This window comes from Carlito syrichta, unplaced genomic scaffold (genome assembly GCF_000164805.1).
Source record: "Carlito syrichta isolate Samal-C Ts95f unplaced genomic scaffold, Tarsius_syrichta-2.0.1 Scaffold316380, whole genome shotgun sequence".
Lineage (NCBI taxonomy): Eukaryota > Metazoa > Chordata > Mammalia > Primates > Tarsiidae > Carlito > Carlito syrichta.
Genome location: NW_007260476.1, coordinates 828,732 through 837,237, shown reverse-complemented (window position 1 = coordinate 837,237; position 8,506 = coordinate 828,732). Strand labels below are relative to the sequence as shown.

Below are 8,506 nucleotides of genomic sequence, written 5' to 3'. Positions count from 1 at the left end.
GGGCAGGTTCTGTCCATCCCCTGCAGGAAGCCAGAAAGGGGACTGCCTATTCCGTGGCATTGCTCCAGCCTACCTCCATCTATCTCGCTTGTTCCACTTTGGGTTTCTCACTCATTTCTCCTGTACCTAGTCTCCTGCTCCATTGGGCCCCAGAACTGAAGGCCAGTTTGGGACTTGCTTTGCAGGCTCTCCCATCAAGAGCAAAAACTCTGTTTCTCCCTCAGGCTCTACCCATTGCACCTCCAGGTAAGAGACCAGTACAATAGGCTCCCTGAATGCAAACCTTCAAGTTTCGAACTTTCAAAGATGTGAATGTACATTCACATGTCCAATCACATGTTAGTTCACATGTCTGGCATACATTGTCAAGTGCACACATCCTCTACAAGTGGCTATGCTTTTGTGTACTTCACTATACAGTACTTGTATAGAGTACAGTAGTACAGTATCTTTATTTCAAGCCCAAGAGTTCTGGAAGCCAGAGTAAAACCAGCAGTGATATAGCTGGCACTGCTAAGAAGTTCCCAGCAATAACGATGGAAACAAAAGTGAAAATAATTGAGAGTGGGGCAAGGCAAAAAGATGGTAGACGTTACTCGTTCTTATAACTTGCATAGTTCAACCATCATCACAATTCTAAAGAACAAGGACAATGTCATGGAAATGTGGAGTCTGCTGTGCCGATGACATTGACAATAATATCAAAGAAGCATGGAAAAGTGATGGAGGAGCTGGAGAAACTTCTCAGTGTGTGGATGCAGCATCAGCATCCTTGTCACGTACTGCTCAGCTTAATGCTGATTCAAGAGAAAGCTGAAAGCCTTTATGAAGACTTGAAGAAGAATCATGGTGAAGAATCAGATGGTGCACTTTTTAAATGTCAGCCATGGGTGGTTTTATCAGTTCAAGACTAGAGCCAACCTTCACAACATAAAAGTGCAAAGCCAGTGAATATGGTTATGGGAGCTGCCTGGTAATTTCCTGAAATACTTTGAGAAATTATTGATGAAGTCGTGTATTTACCCAGCAGGTTTTTGGTTTTTTTTTTGAGTTGGAGTCTCACTCTGTTGCCCAGGCTGGAGTGCAGTGGCATGCTCACGGCCACCACAGACTCAACCCTGGGCTCAGGCGATCCTTCCACCTTAGCCTTCCAAGTAGCTGGAACTACAGGTGCATGCCACCACACCTGGCTAATTATTTTTATTTATTGTAGAAACGAGGTCTCACCATGTTGCCCAGGTTGGTCTCAGACCCTTAGGCTCAAGCAATCCTCTCACCTCAGCCTCTCAAAGTGGTGGCTTGAGCCACAGCACCCAGCCCCTAGCAGGTTGTTAATGTGGATGAGACAGGACTGTACTGGAAGAGGATGCCAGACTGCAGTTAGATCAGTAAGGAGGAAAAGTTGATGCCAGGCTATACAGCAGGAAAAGATAGGTTAACTCTGTTGTGTGGTGGCGATGCTTTCAGTGATATGAAGCTGAAGTCTCTCTTAGTTTATCATTCAGAGAATTCAAGAGATCTTAAAAACATAGCCAAGGGCTCTCTTCTTGTTGTATGGAAGAATAACCCAAAGCCTGGGTTACATAGGCCAATTTCCAGGACTGGTTTTTCCACCACTTTATCCTGGAGGTAGAGAAATATTGCTTGGAGAAGGATATCACATTCAACATTCTTTTGCTACCTGACAGTGCTTTGGGCCACTCCCATTCATGGATGACTTTCATCCCCTCAGAGTATTGTATCTTCTACCGAATACTATGCCACTCATCCAAGCTATGGACCAGGGTGTTATAATGACTTTCAAGAAATTGTTACTTATGTCACTCTTTTTATCAGGCAGTGAAGGTGAGTGATGAATCAGGAGTGACTTTGCAACAATTTTGGAAGGATTGTAACTGCTACAAGGCTATAAAAAACATTGACTTTGCTTTGTGTGAGGTTACGGCTGTCACCGTGAATGAGGCTTGGAAAAAATTTGTTCACAATTTTCATGAATTTGAGAAGGTGGATGTGACCCTCAGCAAGAAGCTGGAGCTAGATCTGCAAGGGGACGACTTCACTGAACTCCTTGCTGCGTAACATGAGGAGCTCACTAAGGAAGACCTGATGGAATTGGAGGTTCAGAGAAAGGACGAAGAGAGACAAGAGGAAGAAGTAACTGAAGAACTGAAGAGATTCATGATGAAGAAAATGACAAGGGGATTTTCTTTATGTGAGGAGGCACGGTTAGCTTTTGAGGCACAGGACCCAAACATAAAATGGTACATGAAGGTTGTAGCAACCATGCAGGATGCCACCCAGTGCCACCATGTCATCTATGATGAGAGAAAAAGTCTACTATGCAGGCCTCACTGAATCGTTTTTTCAAGAGGGTAGATAGAATTGAATCCAGCAAGGAACCAGAACCTGTGCCACCAGTGTCAGGCATGAGTGAAACTGCAGCTTGCCCTCCGTCTCCTATTGCTGACGATCCTTCAGCTCTACCATCCCCTGCCTCCTCTACCTCCTGCAGTCAGTACCTCTTCTTGCCTGTTCACCTGATGCCAGCCCCTGGATGCCAGCTGTTGTGCTGTACTGTACTATTGTACTTTTCAAGGTACTGTAAGATTAAAAGTGTTTTCTTTATTTTTTATGTTCAGTGTTTAATGTATTATTTGTGCGAGAAGTATTACTGTACAATAACTATTATTGTACAGTACTATATAGTTGATTGTGTTAGTTGGGTACCTAGGCTACCTTTGTTGGACTTACGAACAAATTGGACTTTCGAATGTGCTCTTGGAACAGAACTTGTTTGGAAGTAGGGGACTTACTGTACTCTGGTGGGACCTGTTTGAATGGATCAGCCTCCCACTGAGCGTTGAAGATCATGTTCCATTATCTTGCTCCTGTGACATCACTGTGATTATCTTGAGGCTGAAACCTGGACCTGGCCAGCTTAGTGCCTGAGTCAGTGGGAGAGGTGAGCCATTATTGTCTCTCATGGCTGCCGTGTTCTTTATCATTTCCTGCCTGTGTGTTCTGTATTACATGTTCAGTAAATTATTTTTTATTTTTTATTTTTTTTGAGTTGGAGTTTCACTCTGTCGCCCAGACTAGAGTGCAGTGGCCGCTCCCGGCCACTGCAGCCTCGACCTGCTGGGCTCCGGTAATCCTTCCATCTCAGCCTTCTAAGTAGCCAGAATTACAGGCATGTGCTACCACACCCAGCTGATTTTTTGATTTATTGTAGAGATGAAGTCTCGCTGCCCAGGTGGGTCTCGAACCTGCGGGCTCAGGCAATCTACTCACCTCAGTCTCCCAAAAGCGCGGGATTACAGGCTGAGCCACTGAGCCTAGCTGGTAAATTATTTTTTAATATGCAATAACTGATAGATAACCTTCTTATCATTGTTAACGTTGCTTATAATGTACTCATGACAAAATTATAAGGTATATATATTTTTTAACAATTTGTTTCCTTAACTTGAAAACCGCATATATACGTCCTTTGTGGGGACGAGACTTTCTGAACACATAGAGGATAATCAACATACAGCATTAGAATCAAGGTCAGTTTCTCATATAGTGGATATAGACATGTGACCAAATTATCTATAATCGTGTGTATCCAATTTCTAGGGACACTCCACACTGTGCTCAAATTAGGTTTCATCTAACCAATAATCATTAGTTGTTTATTGTATCCTTATAATGTTACAAGAAAAGAAATGATTCCTGTCTGCAGTAAGGGACTTTTTTATGTAACTAATCTGAAGTCTTCTATAGCTTGAGGCTGCTCCTCCTTTGCCCTCAGAATAGATGAAAAACATCCAGTAAACATAAGAAATCAAATAGTCCTTCAGATTTTGGCTGTTACCAAATTACCTTTCAGCCATTCTTTTCTTTTTCAGAACATGTTATTATACTCTTTATTATTATTATTATTATTTGCTTAATTCTGTCTGTTTCTACTTTCTGATCTTGTCCATTTCTCCTCTTCCCTGTTCAATCTCCTCCCTCACTTTAAACCCCTCAATGCCTTTCCAAAGTTTCCAAAATAAAATCCACACTTTTTAGGATGGTTTGCATGGCCCTTTGTGAGGAGGATTACCTCTGGCTTCAATTTCTCCACTCCCCCACCATGTTCTCCCTGCCCCAGCATGGCCAGCCTTCTTGCTCTCCAATAAATGTATTCCTACTTGAGGACTTTGCACATACTGTACCAGTCAGTCTTGAAACAGGAAAAGGAAAGCCACTCTAGAAACTGTTTTTGAAGAAAAGAAGAATTTAAATTGGAAACCTCAATGCAAATTGGAACAGGATGGTTGTTCTTAACGTTGCCAGAGAATGAGAAAGTGGAAGAACCCACTGACCAGAGGTCAGAAAATAGAAGAACCCACTGCTGATGGGCACAGTGGCCAGCCAAGGCAGCTGCTGGTGGGGAAACCACCCAGCCAGTACAGGGAGCACCAAAGCCCTGTCATTCACCTGTGTTCTGTCTGCCAACACTCACACCTCCGCATCTCAGGAGCAGAGAGAGCACTGCCTTCAAAACTTGGAGGAGAGGGATCTGGGAAATTCAGATTCCAGGTTTCTAGCCTTTGGGGGACAGGGGAGAGCATGCAAGGAGATAGGGGGAAATAGACCAGTAAACAAAAGTGTTCCCTCCTCTTCAACACTCTCACTTCACATTTTGCAGAGGTTCTTTCCTTGTCTATTCTTTCCAGAGGTCTTAACCAGTCCATCCTCCTTCATTTCAGGAATCACTCTCTCAGATCCTCTCACCCGGACAGCTTTATTTGATCATCTCTGACCCCTCTTAATTAGTACCTGAAATAACCTATTTGTTTGCCTGTTATTTTCTATCTTCTTTTACTACACACAATTGCAGTGATAGCAAACCCCTCACTTCTGTGCTCTCTGCACTTACAGCTGCTGTCTTTGCCCCAGAAAAGCAGCTGGCTCATAGTAGAAAATAATAAGGACCATGTCCTTTCATCCCCCAAGTCTAGAAGGAGAGTTTTTCTGACTTCTATGGGCAGTGAAAATAGTTATGAATGAATTTTAATTATGGAGAAAGCACAGTGGAACCACCATCAAAAGAGCACCAGTTTTTAATTCCTCCCTATATGTTTTCAGGAGAGCTTTGTTCCAATGGTAGCCCACAAGTGAAACTTCTGCATATACGTATGGTGGTTCTAAGAGACCCATAGAATTATTCTTTAAGGTCTGCTGCTGAGAGACAAGTATTGCAAACTACCGAGAGGTACAGAGGTTAAGAACAAGGCACACAACAGCATTCAGAAAGTGTGATCTAGCATTAATATGACTATTTCTCCTCACTCTAAAGCAGGGGTCAGCAAACGACAGCCCAAGGTCAAATCTGCCCTTGGCCTGATTTGTACTGTCCCTGAGCTCAGAATATTGTTGAAAGACTGCATTTTAAAAAAGAAGGAAAGAAAAAAATATGTCAGGGATAGTAGGTGGGTGGCTGCTAAGTCTAACAGATTTATGACCTGGCCCCTTTACAGGAAAAGTGTGTGACCCTGCCCTAGATACTTAACTTCCTTTAAACTGTCTTGTGGCTTGATTGATTAGAATGAAAACTTTATCTTAATTAAGCAAATATTTGCCGGTATTGTTCAGGGAGAATACCAAAAACTGATGAAAACAAGGATTCATAAGGCAATTGAGTAACTACTGGCCTTGGGGACTGTCACCTCTGTGAAGCTGCATTCAGCTATCTCTGTCATAGTCCTAGAGTCTATTCCTGCCTGGGTGTGTCTTGGAATATGTTTATTAACTATAAATGTTGTTTAATAGCACCTCTCTGGGAACATTGAAGGGTGTTAGCTAATGATTGATCTTGGGGAATTTCCAAGGTGCAATTTATAACTTTTGCTGTCATCTTGGGGGTCCAGTTCATTCTGAAGAAAGAGGAGCCCAAGCAGGATCCCAGCCTGCCTTCTGTCTCCATCCTGGCCTCATCTGCATCTTCCCCCTGCTGGTCCTCTCACTTCCTGTTTGGTGCTCTGCTTCCTCCCTAAATCTGTAGAGGTGGACACTTACAAGTGGGCCAGACAGATATTGTGGATATCCATCACTCCAGATTCTGTCTTGATCTTGCCAACTCCCACAGACATTTCTCTTGCCAAGTGTGTCCTTGTTGATGGTAGAAAAATTCTTCATGGGCTCAAGTTTAATCAGTTACCCAGGAAGAGGTCATTTGTACAGACAAGCGGATCTCTGATAGAGTTTTTAGTAAATAAAACTCTTTATTTTAAACGCTAACTCTGTTCTTCCAAAGTCCTTCCTCATCATTTCACTTAAGCACTTAAGAATACCCTTCAAAGCCGGGTTAGGTGGCTCAGCCTGTAATCCCACGCCTTTGGGAGGCTGAGGTGAGTGGATTGCCTGAGCCCGTGGGTTCGAGACCCGCCTGGGCAGGCAAGAACTCATCTCTACAATAAATCAAAAAACCAGCCGGGCGTGGTAGCGCATGCCTGTAATTCCGGCTACTTGGAAGGCTGAGGTGGAAGGCTCGCCGGAGCCCAGCAGGTCCAGGCTGCGGTGGCCGGGAGCGGCCACTGCACTCCAGTCTGGGCAACAGAGTGAGACTCCAACTCAAAAAAAAATTTAAAAAATCAACCGGGCATGGTAGCACATGCCTGTAATTCCGGCTACTCGGAAGGCTGAAGTGCAAGGATCGCCGGAGCCCAGCGGGTCGAGACTGCGGTGGCCAGGAGTGGCCACTGCACTCCAGTCTGGGTGACAGAGTGAGACTTCGACTCAAAAAAAAAAAAAATACCCTTCAATCCCACAGCACCCACCCCGCCTTCCTCCTTCACTCATGTCCCCAGGATTGCACCAAGAACTACCATATTGTTGTTGCTGTGTTATTTTCTTGCCATTGTTTTTGGCAGAACATTTTGGTTCTCCCATAAACTTTTACAATGACACTCCCTTAAGAAGTTCAGCAGCCAAAAGGTTCTTCAGTTTAATAGGTTCCACCCTTCTTGGAAGGCAGCTGTGGTTACAAAGAACAAAAAATGTATTTTAGTGATAATGGTGAGAGGTGCTATGAAGGAGCAGCTTATAGCAGATGGGTCCTGACCTAGTTAATGGGTCAGGGAAGGAATTTCAGGGAACATAGCTAAGAGCTGGAGACTGAACAAAAGCAAGGGAACAAGAGCATTCCAGGAAAAGGCAAGAAAAGTGCAGAGACCCTGAGGAAGGAGGGTGGTTCTGGAATTAGAGGAACTGAAAGAATGCCAGAGCATGCGGATTGTGAAGAAAGCAGGGGGAGTTGCTGGCAAGGAGGCTTGGGGGTCTCGAGGGAGGCGGGTCTTGCCCAGCACTATAGCTACAAATTGCACCTTGGAAATTCCCCCACGATCAATTAATTAGTCATTCTGGACTTTCCCCTGACTGCATCGGTATGTGTTAAGCGGGGGAGTGAGGGTTTGATTTGCTGCAGTGTGGAAAGTGGGATGGAAAGGGACGAACATGCAGACGCAGAGACCAGTGAGGAAGCTGCTGTAATGGGCAGAGGGACCGTGGTGCTGGATCTAGGGATAGCAATGGAGGTGGAAAGGAATCCTGGTTTTGGCGTGTATTTGGAAGGGACTCAGATTGATTAGATGAGGGAGGTGAGGAAGGGGAGGGGCCAAGAATTGCTCCAGGTTCTGACATCAGTGGCCAGGTGGTGGGAGGAGTCGTTCGGTGGCTAGGGTTGTTTTGGGTGAAGCCGGGTTGTGACTTAAGGCTCAGTCAGGTTGAATTGGAACTACCTGGGTGTCATCTACACAGGGATATCAAATAAACTGTTGGAAGGACGTCCCTGGGACTCAGGAAAAGGTCAAGGAGGCGGAGCCACAGAAGGAGAGCCAGGGAAGTGGGAGGAAAACTAGAGATTGCGCTAAGAGTTCAAAAGGAGGTGGAGGACTGGACAGGATGGGCCGGGTTTAGTTTTGAGGGTGTGAAAGGATCCAGACGAGAATGGGCTGAGGAATGGACGAAAGTACTGGCCGGTTATATTTAGGCTTCTCTCGCCACCCAAGAAAAGCCCGCTCTCAGGCCTTAGGTGGAGGAAGGGGTCTTCAGGAATCACTTGGAAATGCTCATCACACAGAGCCAGTTGGACCCTCCACACCCTAAGGTGTCTGACCTGGAGACAACCGAGGAAGGTTGTTAGGTGTTTAATCTAATCTTTTTTACAATCCAAAGCCAAGAAACCAAGAGAGCTCTGACTTTCACCCTTAGCCTTAATTTACTCTAAAGGAAAAATGTACCAGAATAATTAAGGTCAGAGTAAATCATACTCCTATGTCAAGTGTTCTTTGGTCTGTCAGATTGGGATAAGAAAAGAAAGAAAAAAAAGAAAGAGAAGCCGGGCTCGGTGCCCGCACCTTTGGGAGGCTGAGGTGAGTGGATTGCCTGAGCCGGCGGGTTCGAGACCTGCCTGGGCAGCGAGACCTCATCTCTTCAATAAATCAAAAAATCAGCCGGGCATGGTAGCGCATGG

At 44.9% G+C, this 8,506-nt stretch overlaps 1 pseudogene; it reads left to right on the top strand.

Annotated features, from left to right (window-relative positions):
• The first annotated feature begins 2,339 nt into the window (after positions 1–2,339).
• LOC103276802 overlaps positions 2,340–8,506 on the top strand; it is an 8,395-nt pseudogene continuing 2,228 nt past the window's right edge.